Source organism: Anopheles coustani, chromosome 3, assembly GCF_943734705.1.
Source record: "Anopheles coustani chromosome 3, idAnoCousDA_361_x.2, whole genome shotgun sequence".
Taxonomy (NCBI): domain Eukaryota; kingdom Metazoa; phylum Arthropoda; class Insecta; order Diptera; family Culicidae; genus Anopheles; species Anopheles coustani.
In genome coordinates, this window is record NC_071288.1 from 77,981,392 (window position 1) to 78,002,143 (window position 20,752).

Consider the following 20,752-nt stretch of genomic DNA (forward strand, 5'->3'; position numbering starts at 1 on the left):
TAGAAAGGGCCTGTGTTTTTCAAACTTCCTGTGCGACAAAATGGCAAGCAACTACAACGATGATAGTGTATCATTATCATACGAGACGCATCCAGCTGAACTTTTCCTTCGACAAACAAAGTAGTTTTACTTGTAACATAAACAACTTACAGCAACTACAAAAGCCACGAGAAAATCCAATCCTTTCCATCCATTCATTCGTTCATACCTAATCGCTGTCGGCTCGTTCGATCGGCAATAGTTTAATTTTCCGATTGAAAATTGTTAACAATAAAACCAACCCCACGGATTGCGGGATGCTATTCAAATCGGACCCCTTTAAATCATCCCCTCAGGCGATTCGTACCCTTTACCGTCAATGGTTCTGTGTAGCAACGCAATTGCAAACGTTGAGTCGAACTCTGCTCGCACAAACCGAAAACAAAAAAAAAGCATGGTCATAGGAATCAGTCAGGATAGGGGCATCGAAAAACTAGAGTTTGAAGAATGAGGAGCAAATTTAAACATCATGATATTCTTTTCAAGCAAGTGCCTAAAGTTGAATTGAAGTGAGAGGGAAAAAGAGGAATGAATACAAGGGTGCACAAAACAAAAAAGATGAAGTGAGATACAACTAAACTATGCAATTCGGTAGTTACCACGGCCGAAAGAGTGTCCTTCTCAAGAAAAGGCGATAAGAACTCTTTTCTGTCACAGACTAAGCGCAGTAGGCTTCCGTCGTGCGAAGCGAAGAAAACTCCATTAGGAAAGGTCAAACAATCTGTGAAGAACTATCAAAAAACAGAAATATCCAACAATCGATCGTGGAAAATATTTATTCTTCACTAGTGTGTGTGTGTGTTTTCCACGGTTCATCTTAAATAGCCTCGGTTCCTAGCAAACTAGGTTTCTTAGTCGTTTTCCAACGTTCTACTAACTAACTCGTTCTGGTGTTCGTAATTTATTGTTTATACATTATCAAACAACACGGCGCGATAGAAAACGGGCCTGCGCGACGTGCATTTGATCACGTTCTCGAAAGTAGTATATTTTTACCATTCATTAGTAGGGGAACTGGGAAACAAAACCCGTAAGTTAGAAAAAGTTCATGAACGGTACTAAAAAATAAAATCAACACTGAAGTACTTTTATTGGTCGCGCAACGTCGTAGCAATGTAAAACTAAACTAGTAAATTTACACAAAAACGCCGCTCCAAACACACCTTAAGTCGTGTCTGTGGAGCGAGTGAAACGAAAGTGTTACATTTACCTTAGAAATCGTTCACTGATAGAGTTCACAACTAAAGTTTTAAAAATAACAACAGAGTAGTACTTAACTTAACAAAAGTTTCCTCGTATCTTAACGGTATTTGAAAACATATGATCGTATATGAAAGTTTGCTCTACGTTACAATGTTGGTGGAAAGGTTTGGGGATAGAGTAAACTATATCCCCTTACCAGTTTAAATACGGATACCAATCAAAACACAAAACAAATCAACTTCATTAGACTTCATCTAAGGAATTTCTATGTAACTATAAATTTATGAAAACCATATATATATATACACACACATTAATATTATTGGTATCTATTCTATTCAATATAACTATTATACTTTATTAAACCTAAGGACACTTTCTGTCAAGGTGTTAGGAATTGCAACGCGCAGAACGAGAAACACAAAACCTAACCAACCAGCAAGGAATTGTTAAAGAGCGGCTCGCGCAAAGATAGAATGTGAATTGAAGCGTAAAACCAGTGCGAACACGTGCAAATATGGAAACACAAAGATGAAAACGCAAACGTTAGTAATTTCATGTAATAATAAAAATCAACTGTACTTGTTTACAAAATTCAATGAAACTGACGAGCAAAGAAAAAGCGTTTGGGACGAAAGTAAAATGCGTTAGCCGAACTGGGAGGGTCAATTCCACGTCAGTCACAGTGTCCTTTCGACAGTGTTCCGTATCCACAATCTACCCAAGTCGCCATATTTGTCGTTGCTATCGCCCGCATCGTGGGGATGCATTGTCTCATGTTCGATTTCCGATCGGATTGTTCGTTCCTTATTACATTTTGCGGTCATTTTTCCGTACGTTCTTCCACTTCTTCTTTACGCTTTCTACAGTACGTGTTTACATTCAGCATTTGTACTATGGTGCAAGTTTGTTTGTTTTTTTCTTTTTTCCCTCAAACATATTTAGTACCAAGTGTGGTTTTGTATATACCTATTCTCTTGTTTGATACAAAATGCTCCATTTATTCAAAGGTGAAAAAGAAAACATGTGTCCTACTGTGTTTGTGTGGTTTTTCTTCTACGACTGCCCACTCTTGATGTCTCGTGGTGGTATTTTCTCATACTTCTTAACGCACTAGGCCCCCTTTCTGGTAACGATAAGCCCATCCTTTTGGTTTTGCTCCGCTTTCCAGTAACCGTATGAGTTACTATAATTTTCACTGTTTTTGATTTGCCCTATTTTTACACCGCTGTTGCAAGATATTCCGCTAAACAAATGCTCTATTTTAAGTCTTTTATATTATCTCTATGTTAAACTGCTGTCTATTTGAGTTGTAATATAAATGAAATTTGTTACTAATATTGGTAGCTTAGCGACATGGATGTAATTTAAAGCCTCTAGCCTGTGTGAGGCAGTTAATTCAATAAGTGATAAGTTTAATAAATCCTTCTTTTATTTTATCCTGAAAATCTGGTATTCTATTTTCGTTCATAAAATCATTTGCTTTGCTTGGTACTGGGCTGCACCACGTGGTTGTATTTAAATTGACAGTTTTTTCTTTTCTTTTCATTCTTTGTTGTGTTTTAGTAGCTCGTTTTTGGGTGCCATTCTCAGACTAATAAATTCTCAATCACACACACTGCTTTGGTACCAACGTTGTTCAATCATTACCCACCTCCTCAAGATGTTGCTGAGCATGATGAACTGTTTCATAAATTGTTTAATAAAAAAAAATCTATGTCACAGCTGTGTTTTATGGAATCGATCTTAGGGGTTTCTGTTTTATTCGATCTTTTAAAACCACCCGCCAGAATTATCCACTTTTACTCCTTCTGCCAGTCGTTAGTCGCCATTTTTTCCACCAAGTCCTCGAGATGGTAGTGTTGTCTTAGATGATATAACTGTATTATTTCCTTCCACATGCTTTCCAGTTGTTCTACCGGGGTTGGGCTGTTTGATAGATTTTGTTTTTCCCGTTGTGGGAGCTAGCTGCATTTCCCCATTCTTTGGTTTCTGTCCAAATGCTGATTTCCTTTCACACTTCCACTTGAAGCTTGGGTGTTCGCCTAGAATGCAGCAGAGAGAATACAAATTCACAACCCACAACACAACCAGAATCGCTTTAGTCGGGAAGGGGGTTGGGGAAGTTTGTTGTCTTTGTTGCTTATGTAGAGCCCGCCCCAAATCTCGGTGTTCCTTCAAAGGGCTTTCACTGTCAATGATCCATGTACATGTATTAGTCCCTCTTACCCCTTTTCCGTCACTTAGCCGTTTTCTTAATTTTTCTTTGATTTTAAGTCGCCTCATTTCTAGCCCCTCGCTCCCCCCGTTGCTCGATTGGTTACTTCTCCCATTTTCGTTGTACTATGCATTATCTGCCTTATCTTCGGTTACCGTGTAATTTGGTTGTGTTCCGATTGGATCCGGTGTTTAATTAACGGAATGAAGACAGATCGTCTTTTGCAATGCAAGTATCATCCACCAACCACCAACTTATTCTATCTCTCTGTCTGTCTCTCTGCGCAACCAACGACAAGAAAACTTCATCCTCACCATAGCGCGTCGTGTTTGGTCTCTCTCCACCGGAGAGACGCTCTCATTAGTTTTAATCGAACATTTCCTAAAATAATTATATACTATACATGAATCTTGTATTTGGAATTTTTCAGTTTGATTTCATTGCTGGCAAAAGTATATGTTTACCCACATGCTCTACTTTTCTCTCTCTATATATACGAAGATATGAACCAAAAAAAAACATATTCAAGCAATAATATCATATAACCGTACCTATATATATACATAAAATAAGCGCTTCGGCTGATGTTGCGAGCATAGGAGGTAAGAATTGCACTGCTATTTGCTTGTATTATTAGTTCATAGTTTACGTTCTGTTCTGTGACCGAAAAACTAACACACTTTTTTCATGCAAACCAACAACCAAACACAAAAACACATTTACTAACCTATCCGTACGATCATGAGCATATACCGCGAATATCGAAATCACTCGTCATATATTGTTTTACATTTCATTTGTATCTATCTCATTAAGTTACGTTAGAATGACTAGATTATGTATTTATCTTACAAAATTTCATATTTTCTTTTCGTACTTTTCTTTTTTTCTGTTTTTCTACGTTACAGACGAAACAAGCTTCGACTTTTAATTATTGTTTGTCGATTGTTTCCTTCCGCGGTCTAACAATGAATTCACGTACCAGATCACCGAACATACTAACATCGAGCCACTACACCTTGGAACAGATCAAGCACACAGTTTCACACTCACAAAACACACCTCTACTAACCTACACACGCAAAAACAGATCACGCACACACACAGATACGTCTTGGTTTGATTGCTTGTAGTTTAGCGTAATTAGTATTTAGTATATAAGTATATGAACATTATACGAAAACATTCCCCTCGTTTTTACTTCCGATCCCTTTCAGTTTCTTTTCTCTCTCATTCCTCTGTACCTTCCATCGCTTTACTTCTCCCCTATTTTACCGCCCATTCCTTACGTGTCGTTCCTGATTTTGGTTTTGTGTTTTGAAGTACCGTACTATAATAGTCGTCTCTTAGTAAACATTTTTGCTAAAGAAAGTCTGTAGCCAATTTTGTTTCATCATCACCAACACTTGAGAACCAACCTGAAAGCTCCCCAAACCTCCATGCAATGTGTCGATGTTTTTCCGTAATGCTAATGTACCCGTTAAAATACGATGTCATTCCCCCTTTTTTACGCCTACAACCTATCATCGCTTCATTCAAACGCTCTACTCTATTTTTCGTCTGCTTCCGGAAGATATGTATACAACGTCATCTACACCGTAAAAATCTGTCCCCATTGCTCCTTTATACTTCAAAACCTCCCATCAACGTGGAATGATACAAAATGAGTAAAAAATAACAAACTGCTTGATGTTAAAACGATTCAAACACGTATTAGAACAAGTGCTTCCAACGAAATTTACCCTTCTAGATTTGTCAATACTCTACACCAATACTTCCGACGGAGAATGTACGACACCACAACGTTTTTCACCATTTGACCGCTTTATTACATCTTTGTAATGGCCGTTTGTTTCGTTACTTAACTACTTAGTAAACACTATGTACACCTAGAACACCTCTCTATACACGTTGACCGACCGATTTAAGACGATTTCCTTTAGCACAAATCTCGTTGAAAAATTTTGCTGGGTAACGTTTATTTTTTTTTCGTTTGCGCTACCCCATCCATGTCCCCACGTGTTTTTTTCGATTATTTGAAAACCCTTTAACCTGCCTGCAACTGATAAAGCCCCTCTACACTACTACTTTTACTACCACTAGAACGATTACGCGGACTACCTTGACACACCAGCTATAAAAACTAACATCTTATCCACTATATAACAAACCGCTTTAGATGTAGCTTTTATTTGCCCTCCACAATGATATCTATACCAGCGGAGAACCCTCTATTAGAAGCATTTCCCCAAAACCGAAGTTCCCTTTTGTAAGGAATAAAACTATTCCGCGTGTGTAACGCCAGTAACGGCGTGTAACTAGATTGCTACTACCCATAATAACCGTTGTGCTTCGGAGTAAAGTTTGAGAGTGTGCATTTTTCGTTAATTTAAATAAACGAAGTTAAATCAACTGTTTTCTTTACGCTACTTGTCGTTTTGCTTTTGCTAGGAACGAAGTGTGTGTCGATTGAACTTGCAATTAAACATTTGAGCTGACAAGTATGTTTGCATGTAGCTTCGCGTATTTATGCTGCTGCTTTTAACCCCTGCCTTAAAAGTTTCCCCATTGCGTTCAGCGCACAACGAACACCCCCTTAATAACCCCCTCTCGCCAGCTGCTTGACGACCTACTCCAACCGTATCGATTTGAGTGTGATATGTTTTACTCGATAGCTCTACCACGGAGACACGGTGGTTGTTTGAACATCCAGTGCAGTGTCAATTGAAACCGTTTCGTGACTTTATTTTAATCTTCTCTGTTTTCTCTTATCTCTTTTGTGTTTCATTATTATTTCACGCTCTCCGCATAATGTGAGGACGTTTCACGTGTTGATTTGACTTCACATTGGAACGAATTCAACAAATGCTTTGCAAACTCGGCTCCAACCGCACACGACGACGTTTGCCAAAAAACGGCACCCGCCATTGCATGCCTTTTCGACATCAACCTCAACTCGGACTTTCGTTGGATTGGACCATGTTTGCGTAAACGCGCGCCTAACGAAAAAAACTATTTAAAACAAATACATTTATCAACCCTGAAAAATGTCCCTCACCCCCTGTAACACCCCGCCCAACTCCTCATGGAATGAAAATATTGTGCCCTCGTGGTGATAATGTTACCACCACTTTGAAACGTGCATTAATTGCCACCGGTCTGAATAAATTTTGATTAAAAAACAAATCACCATGATCCTTCAACCCACTCACGACGATGGCCACCCTCTATCTTCCCCTGGTGGTCAATGGAAATGGTCTGCACACGCCCATTCCGGACGTGGATTCGATAATTCGGAATTAAATGGTGTTATTGTAAAATTAAAAATGAACCCCACACCATACCATACTTCAACAATCCCGGCCGGACCAACAACATAATCAAACGCAACACTCGGAAAACATGGTTTATTTCATTGCAATTGCATTTTTGCGGTTGGCTGAACCAAACCCGAATGGAAAAAAAAAAAATCAAAAAATTGGAACACAACAACCGACCGGAACTTTTCCACTTCATGCCTTTATACAAACGTGTATGCCATTCACTCGGATATACGCTCCCCTCTATACCGCGTCGCGCATTCGCGATGGAAATCGTTCCATCAATCTCTCACGACAATACGCCAACCGAACAATCGGACGAAAATTAAAAATAAATAAATACATTCCAAATCCGCTTCATTATTGACGTTTCCCAATGGATTGTTTTTCATTTCGGTCGGTTGCCGTTAATAAACCGCGCCGTTACATTATGCCTTCCGGTTCCTCGATGACCCACAATATGTGTTCGATTTGATTCGTTTTGGTCGAAAATAATAACAAAAAAAAACAGCCTCCACTTCCAACATCCCCATGAATGCACCGTACGTCGTGTACACCGACTCCAATGGACAGGTCAGGTCGCATCTGGCTACACAATTACCCAACAAACCTTAACCCTTCCATAGCAACATCTTAACACTTTCCCACACAAAGCCTTTTCCCTGGAACGCTTTATTCACGGAACTCGGGAAACTTTTTCTGTTCTAAAACTTCTAGTCGGAAGAGGTGTTCCTCCAATGGATGATGCTGTGCTTCTGCTAAATAGTTCTTGCTTTAGTATACGTTTATCTTTCCTGTTTTCCATTTCTTACCAAGCTTTAACTTGTTTGCGAATAAGTTTAAATGCATTCCCCCAACCTCCAATAAATCATAAAAATGTTCATCTATGGCGCATTATCTAAATATTAAACATGAGATGCGGACAGATGGCGAAGATCAAACTAAATCTGCTGCTGCTGCTTTAATGCATCCAAGCCTTGCTTGCTTTAACAAACAATCAAACAAACAAATAGTTTCTTTTACGCTGTGCTTTTGCTGCCTTGATCTTTTTTGTTCAACTTTTTACGCTTTCAAATGTCCTTGGGTTGCAATCTAGATCGCTCCAAGGGAAGCTTCTTGGTGAATGTTATCATCGTTTCCCGCTTTTACGAGTTTTATTTTACTTTAGCATTTTTTTGAGTTTGTAAAACTAACCAACTTACTAACGTTGCCACTGTTGCGTCGACGTCTGGCCATGTCAGAGAAGAACCATGCAAAACCCCTGCAGAGTGCCTGGGGTGATAGCGTTTGATGAGAAATTTCTCAAACACAGGTCCCAAAGCGGGAAGAACCGGACAAAACGAAAAAATAATCAACAAAACTAACAAACGGACGCAAAATGACAAGAAAATAAAATGATAGACAAATTAACAAAGATACGCCCCAAACACTACGCCGATTAAAGAGACAAGGCGTTCAACCAATCCAAAAACTGCAAACCAATTATTATGAGCAAAAAGCACACGCAGGAAGTGAGAAATAAGACTCTGCCGCTTTCTTGAATATGATTAGATGGAAAAAGAGGAACAAAATAGAAACGAAGCAGAAACAAATAATTTATCCTCCAAATATTAACCCACCCACGATCAAACTGTGTATCATTATCCATGGAAAACCCCTACAAACTTGAGCTACAGTCGCACCAAATCCCTAACATAAACACTTCAAATCCTTCTCCATGTTGTTTGTTTTTGACTGAGAGACGAATTTCTTTCCCTCTTTTTAAGCTCTATGTCTCTCTCTCTCTCTCTCTCTTTTCTTCCTCCTATAATTTTTTTTACGATCCTCCATCCTATTTTTCCCAGTTTCCCACCTTTCACTCATAAAGTTATAGAATTTCCATAATTATTTTGTTTTGTTCATACACTTTACCCTTTTTCGTCTCAGTTTTATGTTTGAATTGATTTTATATCATTCTTTATTCTTTTACTACGTTTCCGTAGTACAATTCGGTTACATTTTATAGTTTTTTAACTTATAAAATCAAAATATCTTTTTTTATATTCCAACCTTGTCTCGATACATATTTTATCCTAAACACAATTTTAATTAAAGAAAACCCATATCAAACCTGGTTCATATGGCACCAACCTATCGTTTCTCTATCACCACTGTGCATTTTCATCCACACTTTCCTTCACTTGCCCACACCCACTCTCGACTGTTTTACCACTTCTTGCTCTCTGTTTCATTTTGTGTTATTTTTTTTACATTCCCGTTTTTATTATTGGATAAAATATTAATAAAAAATTAAAACTATTTATAAAAAATCAAACAAAACCTAGGCTTAAGAAATTAGCAGTTACGAATCTAATAACCTCCATTCTAATGTGTTGCAGTGCAAATTAAAAATCACCCTAATCGAAAGATTGTCTCTCTTGTCCACCCGTTACAGTTACTGGACACCCTCCCGGTGTGCCAAGATTTTAATAGATCGATGTGCACGCGCCCAACCTGTAGATTCGTTCATCTAATGGAGTGTAAGTATATTAGTTTTTCTGTTTTTGCGGGTTTTGCTACCACTTTTTCCTACCAGTTATCCCACGTGTGCTGATCGTGTCCATATGTTTTCTACCCTCCTCCTACCGCAGGTGATAAAGTAGAAGTTTGTGATCAGCGAGTGGCGGTCTGTCGTGATCATGCGAAGGGAATGTGTAAGCGGAAACAGTGTAAATATTATCACATACCGATAGTACTGCCACCGGCGAACGTGATGGCCGCCACAGCGAAGCTAGCCGAGAATCTATGATGGGACCGCGCGTTTACGGGAGACGGAAGAGAGCGAGCGCGGGAGAGCGAAGGGGCGCAACACAGCAACATCGACGACGGCGGCAGCGGTCTTTCTACTCCAGCAAATCAACAACTTTCTTCTTCCGGGCTCCAGGGCGAAGAGGCGTCTGGGAACGAAGCTCCGTGGCACTCATCAAATCGTCGTCGACCCTTTGCCACCTCAATCATGGACACGGAGTGCTTGATTCTGCGATTCATAATAATTGCCATCCAGTAGCAGCAGAAGTCGCGATGGAGAAAGATCGGAGTTGGGAAACCTTCCCCGATAATGCAAACAGAAAATTCGATTAAGAACAACGTACCGCTAAGCCCTTCGTCGAAAGTTGAGGACGAGTGAGGAAAAGTATAGCAAGTAGTCCAACCATTAGAACAACATCAAAAGGCAGGATGGGTCGGTTTGTTTGCGGAGAGACGGAAGAGATCAGCCGTCGTCGATATTTCCCGAGAAGTATTTTTGTTTTCCTAAGCCTCCCCCATGCCCCGCCCTACCGCGATGCAATGGTGTAGGTTCGTTCCTTATGAGCGTTTTTGGGCGTGCTGATTTGGTTTTCACTTTTTGATGAAGGTGATGCATATTATTATTTTTTAGCGTAATCTCATACGGAAGAGGCGAGCCCACGTGACGTGATTTTCCCGTTATGCCGTCACCGGTCACGTGCATCACTGGAGGGCCGATTCGTTAATCGGTGCAGTGTTAGTTGTGTTATTTTTGTTTCCCCTGTATCTTTTTTTCCCAACGAAGCAAGCTCGTTGTCTAATTTGTCGTTTATTTTTGTTTTGTATTAATTTTTCTCTAAATCGTCGCGACGTCAAACGTTCGATCGTTGGTATTTGATAATTCGACTAGTTCTTTTTCCTTATTATATACATAAATATGAATAATAAATATATATCAAATTCGTAACAAGGAAAACAAAAAAAAAGGATACCACTTTCATCTATAAACATACATAAAATTCCTTCATAGAAAGTCAAGTGAAAGGGATAGATGAAAGGGAAAGAATCGGTAAACACAAATCAAGTAAATAAAAAATCATTAAAGTAAGCCGACAGCTCGCACGCCCCGCGGGCCCTGCTTGCGGGTGTTGGCATTGTGCGAACCCCGGGCAGGGTGGAAATTGAAGTGAAGAAAACAACAACAACCCTTAAAACCTAGTACTTTATTGAATGTCTTTTGATGCAAAAGGAAACGGGAAAGGAATCATTCTCAACAGCAAAACAAACAAACAAACAAACAAACAAACAAAAACAAACAAAAACAAACAAAAACTATGAGTCACTCGCTAGCGAAGGGTGAATGAAGCAAACTATCGGTGCAGCCATAGTAGTAGGAAAGTGGAGAAGGAGTGAATGCGGTGGCAGGAATATGTGAATTGTGAAGATACTTGCGAACAAGAAAAATATATATATATAACAAATAATCTTATGGTTGATAAAAATATTTACATATTATTTCTAAGAGCAAACAAAAAAAACAGAAACTGAACAAAAAACGAACAAAAAACTAAATAAGATCTAAAAATTATACACTTTTCATCGACATGACAGTTACGAACAACACGTGCGTTGTGGTGTGTTTGAACAAAGAGTATCAGTAGAGAACAAAAGTAACAAACAAAAAAAGTAGAAGTTTAGTGAAACTGTTCTGTAGGGAAACCCAGAAGTCCACGTGGGAAGACGAGGCAAAAGAGATAAAAGAGATCACGTGTTACATTTTATACTAAATCAATTACTCCAGTGAAATATGAAGTGCAGCAAAAAGAGGAACTAGAACAATGTGAAATGACATAAGGCACTACTCCTATTACCCGGGGAGCGGAGTTGATGAGTGAAAACCTTCAACTAGGAAACATAATTGAGAGAAAGGTATGTTCTTGTCATTATACAACGTATAAATATGCCTAACAGATTCAAACAAACACACATACACACGACACACCGATAAACCTTTCACAAGTCATACCAACAGTCACGACACTCATCGACACAGTTAAAATAACGAAACCATTACCTTACACGCGTTACACGTTCTATACACCTAGGAAATTAAACTCACAACATGTGAACAACTGTTGCTAACTAGTGGAAACATAGTATTAAGAGACTGGACATTTTGGCTGGTCGTCTACCACAAGCGCAACGTTTAGATGTTGTGTAGGAATCCCCCGTTCTGGACGCATTGGCAATTTTACAACTAAACTGGAGGAAAATGGCGCCGACACAGCGGCAAAGTCGGTCACAATACAATAAACCCGTAATGGTAGCTCGATATACAAAAAAAAATAATTCCACTCTCGATGAGACGGCAAAAGGTAACGTGAGTAGGTTTTATGCCCCATTCGTAGATCGATAAATAAATTCAACCAAAACCAACAAACAAACATACAAACAAACAAGAAAACAAATAAAGGTAAAACAACATAATATTGCTAACGGGAACCTGACGACGCCACACTCAATAGGAAAATGGACACCATTTTTACTCAAATAAAACAATACAAACATCCATATATACATTCATAAACTCACACACACGCACCACCAGAGAAAAACCGAGTTCATCTACAGCCGAGGTGATATGAAAGAATCCGACCCAATACTAATGGTAATGCCAGACATTTTTTACAGTGTCCGAACAGTGTTTTTCAGTTTCTTTTAAAATGTATGACGTCTGGCAAAACAGAAGAATGGCAGGTTACACGTTCCAATATTTTCCCCTCACAATAGCACACACACACACACATACAGACTCGCACACAAACAGACAGTTTCTCTTCTCAGTCTCACAACGAACGACAAAAACGCTGCTGTTTCCCAGTACGATTCTGTCATGTCAAAATTGTGAACACACTTTGTGAAACGTAGTGGAGTAAGCTGTAAAACAAACCAAGTGATGTACGAACGGTGAAAGAAGGCAGGAGAAACTGATTGACGACCGACATGCACTACTTTAAACTAAACCAAGTAACTACAGCAGAGAACGAAGTGAGCGTCGCAGTGTAGAAGATAGGAGTTTAATTAATGCAAGCACGACGAATGAATCTCTTGTCAAAACTAAAATAAATACTAAAAATGATATAAAATCACGTCCTATTGGAGCAACGATAACGAAAAGTATAGTTTATATGTTCTATATACTTGTACATTATTATGAATGAGTATGACGATTATTATTGATAAATGTAAGATGTTTAAACAGATGGGAAAAGGAGGCAAGGCGTAGGAATCAGTAATGCAAAATTGTCACAACCGTAGGCGCCCGCGTGACGATAAATGGATAATGTTCATATGGACGATACCTCTTTACTCTCATAGTAATCCTACACTCACGGACTCACATTTCGCACATTCACACACATCAATCAAATCAGTCAAGTACGTGTTAGATTTTTTTCCTCCTCATTTTCTCTTGTTTTTAATTTTCTTTTCTGTTTTTTTCCATACCCTTCTCGAGGTGCAGTTGAAAAAAACTGACAGGTGACGTGTGGCACACACACGAAACTAAATCAAAAGTATTCCTATTCAAATCTTTAGTTGATAAGCGTTAGGGAAAGGTAAAAAAAGCGTCTAAGGACCTTGAAGGCAAATGCACCACGAAGAAGGAGGAAGAAGTCGCCGAAACACGGGACACGTGACGTGTCGTGACGTGTTAGTGAGAGATTGTTATCCGGATAGGTTTTGATTAGCTGTGCGCAATGAGCGATATGTATAGTTTAGTTTTCTTTTCATGTTTCTTTTTTTTTAATTGTTTAATTAATGGAGCGACCCTATAGGATGCGTTTCGTTTGGGGACGCGTTTTGCCTCAGTGACCCTATTTATGTGTAACAGATGTTGATTGTTCGTTCCTTTTCGTTTCGATGCGGTTACCGCGGTTGTTGCCGTTGGTGTAAGATTTCCACGAGTGGACGCTACGGACGCTCGTCCGCCAACTATGAGTTCGAATTGTTTTGTTTTGTTCTTAGAGTGTATAGGTATTATAATTTCTTTATTTGAATTACGATCCTCCTGTGTTGTGTGTTCCGTTTCCGGGATGCTAGTGTAACGCGTACACGAAACACAACACAACACAACTACAGCAACAACAAAAAAAAACGATAATAAAAGCATAAAATATGTGAGAAACATACCGACAACTTGTGGAATCCTTTACGAACGTTTGAGGAAAAACCGACGGGAGAGAAGAGCGAGAGAGAGAGAGAGAGAGAGAGAGAGCGATAGAGTGGAACAGGAGAAGAGAGAAATAAAGATGGGATCGTAACCAAGCTGACGTTGGTACACGAAGGGTGCAAAGTTTATCAATTTCTATCGCAAAACGAGAGAAAGCTAAGGCAGCGCCATCGCATCCATTAGAAGACGCATCGCTTGGGCAAAAACTGTGTGCAACACTGTGTTGACGGAGCAACGCAACGTCGCTACTAAGGCATCGCTAAGGGCTTGGGGACGTCCGGTAGGCGAATGCAAATTCCGAAATTGAGTGAGGGTGCAATTGAAGGAAGAGGGAACGAGGAACCAATTGCCAACAATCAATGGCCGCTTGCTGCTTTTCCTGAAAGTGGGAAATAATTGCCTCCCTGCCTATAATCTATGCTCTCTGCTTCACATTCCTTTACCTCACCCTCCGACTATCGTTTTCATCACGAAAATCCCTATCAATCCCGATTACCGAAACTTTCACCTTCCAAAACCTGGGCACTGCGTCGTACGATATGATTTGCCGCGTGTGAGTATGGCATTTTCCACCGTTTTTTGTTTTACCGTTGATTTTCATCCTGTTTTTTTTGGCTTATTTCTTTTCGTCGTCGAAACATCCTTTTCCGCTCGGAAAGAAACCGATCGCTTCGCTTCGCAAACGCAAATGACAAATGAATGCAAATTTTCGAGAAACAGTCGAAAGGAATGCTTATGAAATCTGCAACCAAATCACACACACGCACACATCCACACACAATCAACACAATAAAAGCGAATCCTTTCGAATCCCATATCACCCGGCGGGGAATGTCTTTTGGGGACACTTTCCATGTATGTACGTGAGTTTATTGCTGTCTGTGCGTGTGCGTGCGTGTGCTTGTGTGTGTGTACGCAATAAGTGAGTGCAACATGCAGTGGGAGATTTATCACGGAAAATGCAATTTTAAGCCAGTTTTTCTTCGGGGAACGATTCGCTTTGGCGTTCGCTTATGGCGCGTTACTTGTGGGACCGAATGAGTGAGACGGAGAGCAAGCGAAAATTCGACTGGAGTGGACGTGGCTATGTTTGTGTGGGAACTTGCATAAGTGTGTGCGTGAACGACTGCCTGTGCGTGTGTTCGTATGTGTGCGTGCATGTGTGAAGGATGAAAGAAATCAAAAAATGATTTGTCAAGACTGATTCAATGGAGGGTTTTATGAAAATTGCTCCGGAAAATAAAACACAGAACTAAAACAATACACTCACAACAGGTGAAAAAAAAGGTGGTGCAAGCGATATTATCGACGGATAAGCGAGGAAGTAGCAGGAAGGATACAGAAGTGAAGTAAACAAATTAAACGATTAAACGTTGGTTGTAAGCGAATCGAAAACTTATTCCGTAATTTTGATTTTCTCCCATGGACAACTAAAGTTTGCGATAAGAGAAAAGAAAATATTTCAGTGGGACATATCTTTCGGCAGAGAAAAAGAATTGGCTGCCAATTTCCACACGCGAAGCACACGAGCGAAACAGCGTGCTCTGGTTTAACTTTCAAACGTACGTGTTTTTCTCTTCCATTGTTCGTTTTTTCTATGTTTCATTTATTTTACCCTCGGTTTATATGAGCACTCGAAATTCATACTCCCCATGAAACATCCCCCTTTCTGGAAAGTAACTAGGAAAAGTAGAAAGAAAAACTATGGAATGAAATCGTTCCCTGCCATATTTTACCAGTTCGTGAACCCCCGGTAGTACCACGACAGTTCGGCACGGTTGAATACAACAGCAATTAAGGAAACCCAAGGAAACGTTGCTACAGTTTGGACGCACTCGCGAAGGCGATGGAAAAAGTAGAAAAGAGATTTGTGAAATGGTGAAATAATAAGAAAAATATTTTTAGATAGCTAGGAGATACATTTTTATTATTATTACCGATTAACTAAAGAAAACACACATGAAACAAGTAACAAGATCGACAAGAAGAAGAAAAAATGGTTAAAAAGAAAATAACCTAAAAACGAGTATCGACTCGTTTCAAGCAAATCATCCAAAAGCAGAAAACGCATTGAAAATGTTAGTCAGGAATGAAATTAGAGACAGAATGAAGTATATTTTAAGGAAATCTATGAAGCTAGGGTAAACAACAACCATGGCGATCTGTCGGTATTCCTTCCCACGAATAGAAAAAAAACAAACTGTTTCCGAAAGCACGTCGTGACACTTGTTACTGAATAAGGAATAATATTCTTCATTATACAAAACCACAAACTCACTTACAATAACAAAGAATGTCTCTTTATCTCTCACACACACACACAAACATATACAATCCGTCACAAACCCAATCACATCGTTAAGACAAAAAAAAATTAAACCCACTACACTACACTAGCGATCACCACCACTACTACTAGTACTACTAAGAACAGTGCAGAATAAAGATATTATGAAATGAATTATCGAAACCTCTAACATACCATGTGGACAGTTTTCTTCGACTTGATTTTCATTTTCCGCTACGAAATGCCCGATTTTCCCGACATCCTTCGGATGCGTTCACATCACTACGCCATCACTTGTGAAACTTACTACCGTTCTGTAGATCCGCTTTTTCCTACATGAAACGATTCGAATGATGCGTTGGTTTTTCTTAACATTTTTCCGATCAACAGCCTTTTTTAACTGTTCGCTCTACCTTGTGAAATTTGTTTCTCAACAATGGGTGAGTTTGATGGTATCATTACGCAACGCAAAATCGACACGAATAAAGCAGCAAATACTGTGATATATTAAACGAGAAACAAACGGAAATAAACTAACTAATAGCACACAAACGTGAACACAAAACCGCTAAAAAAGATTTTTTAAAACCTTGGAAAACAAACTGATCTTTCAGAAAATTGACAAAATTTCAATTCAACACAAACATCCAGAACACACCATATTCAACAGTTTATCTCTTTGTGTTTCAAGTGATGGGAAAATGAGGTGTAGGAAAACAATAACGCGTTTGGAATTTGGAATCTGACATTAAGCCGTTTTCCAATGAGTTATCCTGTTTGATAACATTTCTTGTTTGGTTTTGAATTGATTTTTATTTTATTTAAATATACGTGTAGTTTTGATTTTGTTTCATTTTATTTCTTCCTCTTATACGACACCAGAAGAAACAAAAACATTCACGTGCTCACATGATGCCACAGGTGGGGGTGAAAGTGAGAAAAGAAAATCAGTACTAGAATAAATATTCTTCCTTCGAGCAAGCATGTGCACTTCGAGGTCGGTAAAGATCGCGTTAAGCGGCGATGATAAATAAACCTAAACGAAGAATCATCAACCAAAAATATTCTAATAACTAAATTTAATGGGTTCATCGACAACTAAGCAACTAGCGTTGGGCTCGAAATACCAGCTCGAACATGTAAAACCCTATGATAACGTTTGAAAGTACTTGGTAAGGTTTTTAGTACTAGCAGTTTATTATCAAACTCTTTACACACAAATGGTTGGTAGAGTGGAGATGCGGGCAGCAGAAGGGGACGTAGAAGTGTTTTGGATTAGTGAATAGCGAAATCAACTTAATTCATCACATCAGTGGTTTAACCAGAGTAACCTACGTCATATTTAGCGTACGATACCGATATCTGCAACGGAATGTCCATTTTGAGGATAGGAGGTTCTGCGTGACGCGCCGAAGCCATACTCAATCATAGGCACACAAAAAAGCCCAGAGCTCTCACGAGGAGTTGAAGCACATTCTACACACAACTAGCGAGAAATTTATCATTATTGCAATGGAGTGTACGAGGTGGTACAAACACAAATAAGATCAATAAAAACGAGAAAAAGTTATGATGAAGCCCATTGCAAAGGTCCATAGTTCAATGAGGGTAAGTTAAGGAAAAATAAAACACCTGCAACCCTTTATGAGTAGAACACCGAAACAGAAAAAAATAAGAAAAGTGATAGGAAAATTAGAACCGGTATCGGAAGTCTACAGCACACACGTGACAAGGAAAACTCACGAAAGGCAGAAAAACTCGCGACGAAAACAAAAACACATCGAATCTAGGTTGGCCGGAAAGGGTACCGGGAGAGGAAAATGAAAAGCAACAATTTGGAACACACCTACGGAAGCCGGTACACGTGTGCATTCATCACTTTGTCTGTGATAGTTCTAAAGAAAATTTTTTAATGCGTACTAGATCAAGTCTTTGGTGTAAGTTGCGTGTATCGGAACACTTCTTCACTCCACTTGATGGGTAAGACACAGTGAGCGAGAGAGAGAGAAAAAGAAAGAAGGAGAGAGAAATAGAAAGAGCAAGAGCCAAAACGAAACGAACAAAAACACTACAAAAAGGACAAAGCATACCGGGAATCATATACACAAGCATACACTCAAACACGAAAACAAACGAACAATTGTTTGCATTAAAAGGAGAAGATCGTGAAAAAACGGTTCAATTCGTGTTGTAAGCGGTATTCATCTAGCGTCAATCTCTAGAACAACCATTTACAAACACAGAAATGACGGTGTCCAGTGACTTAAGAAGAAAAACCACCGTAAATCGAGTCGATAGTGAAAACGAATGCGAGAGCAAAAAACTAACTTGACGAAAAAGTAGTGGAATGTAATGCAACAAAGAAAGTATGTGACAGACAGACACTGCAAAATATAAAACGTGAACCATAAAAAACGGTTATAATCGAATATTGAACAGGAGTCTACAGAAAAAAAAACAAAAAGAAAAAACAGCAAGTCGATAGCGGTAAAACTAAAAAGAAAACCAGATATCTCGAACGCAAAACAAAGTCGATGCAATCAGAGAATATGCGAAAAAGTATAGGAAGAAAAAAATAACTAAAAAGTAATAAAATAATGTTAAAAATAAATTGTTGTTGATAAAAGAAAATAATTGATAATGAAACAAAAACATCACTTTTATTATTGACCGCATTTGCCGGCCGGAGGAAAGCAAACGCGTCATGTAAAACACTAAATAAAATAAGAAACAACACAAAACACTTATATTAGTTGTGTAGTAATTCTTTAATTAAGATAATTATGGAAATATATTAAAGAAAGTCTCGACAGTCGGACGGAACAGTATATAGCAGACGCGTTCTGAAACATACAAAAACACACACAGTACACTCGTGACGCCATAAATGCTGTCACAGCGCACACAGTTCGTAACGAAAAGAGCTGCAACACGCCCGTTCGAGGGTGTTTGCCGAAACGGATGCACTTACCAAGCACCCTCCAGGCATGAAACAAACAAGAAAAACCGAGATCAAATCTTACGGCAGAGTTTTTACACACGTAGAATATTTTCAGGCTCACTTTTTTATTCTCGACATTTGTGGTACTGTATCGTTTATACTGGTGTCTTACTTTTACGAAAGTTTAACTTTTTTAATTAATCGAAACCAACGGCACCCGGATGAAAGGAAAACGACTTTCCCGGTGAAATAAATTCCGGGTTTAAGCTGTTGGCCTTATACAGACAAACCAACAATAAGAGAAGGAAATGGTAAACTAGCATAAATCGAAGCAACGATACCGATGATTTACCAGTAGTAATCCAAAAGTACAACCAAATTTAGTTTTCTTATGTTGAACGTAAAGAAGAAGACAACAAAAAACCGAAACAACTAGCAATGTGGAAATAAAAGCTCGACACAGTGGCAGGATTGATACTAGGGACTCGAAAATCCAACAAATTGTAGTAACTTTAGCAAAACTAAAAAAAAACTTTACACACACACACACACACACACAACCACATCACTTACACACCACATACCTATCTATAAATATACAACCACAACAAAGAAGAAAAAAAACAACGGTAAAAGGTCGTGAGCCTTTCTAGTAAGGTGGCAGTAAAGTTCATATAAGTGTGGTTAGTCAACTGGAACATTGGTTGGAAACGTGCGAAATACTTGATGGATTCCCGTGACGAGGACATAAAACGATGGCCAGGACTCAAGGGTATCGTGAAATGCGCTGGAAAGCGAAGAAAAATGTGAAAAGAGTCAGAAAGGCAAAGAGGAAGGCATGAGAGGGAAGGGATAATAAAACTGATTTATGTACTAAAATTATTTTCAAAAATAAAAACATTTCAATTCAAATTTAAAATTAAAACCAACCGTCTTTCAATGGGGAACTGTTTCGAACGAACTTGTCCGACTTTGTCTTCTATTTTTGTTTTGCATTCGTTCACATTTTCCAATGTCTCGATCAAAGCAGCAAATGATGGAAAACCAATCCGCTCGAACCGATCTGACCCCGTTTCCGTTTTGAATGCTGTAGTTTGCGAGAAAGAGAACGCAGCTCATCATTCGAAAAACGCCTACAGGTATGCAACGTGCATGGCATCTGAAAAATCTACTGTTTGCTGGGGGGCCACCTGCTATAATAACGTATCCAATGGAAAGGGGGAGCAGCTTACATCGGGCCACTTGTCAGCTGTTAGCGACGCGTGTGTAGGTGTATCACAGGCTCCACTGTTTACATTCGCATGCACAGACACACCGACAGCACACGCCGTTTGCGATCGCGGTTTGTGACACCAGTTGCTTTACGCTTAGTTTCCGTTCGCCAACCGTGTCGATAAGACGGTCGTCGTTGTTGTCCACAGAAGATCACTATAGTAGGCTGCGTTGGATATCCACAGTACGCTATGCGTTCTTCCATGAAAGGCGTGTGGATTTCAGTTTTACGTTAGTATTTCGTTAAGGTTCTTTTTTTTTGTTATTACCCCAAGTGACATCGAGTTTACCAAACGGATACCAGTGATAGTATCGAGCCGGCCTTGCGAGCGTGTGGATCATCGACTAAGGGCAAACACGCATGGCGTCAGCTTTGCCTGCGATAAGGAAACAAGGCAACACCGCGGCACCCACATTCCAGACCAAACAAAAGTGTCCCGCAGCAGTTGGTTAGCGCGCGCAAACCCGAGATGCT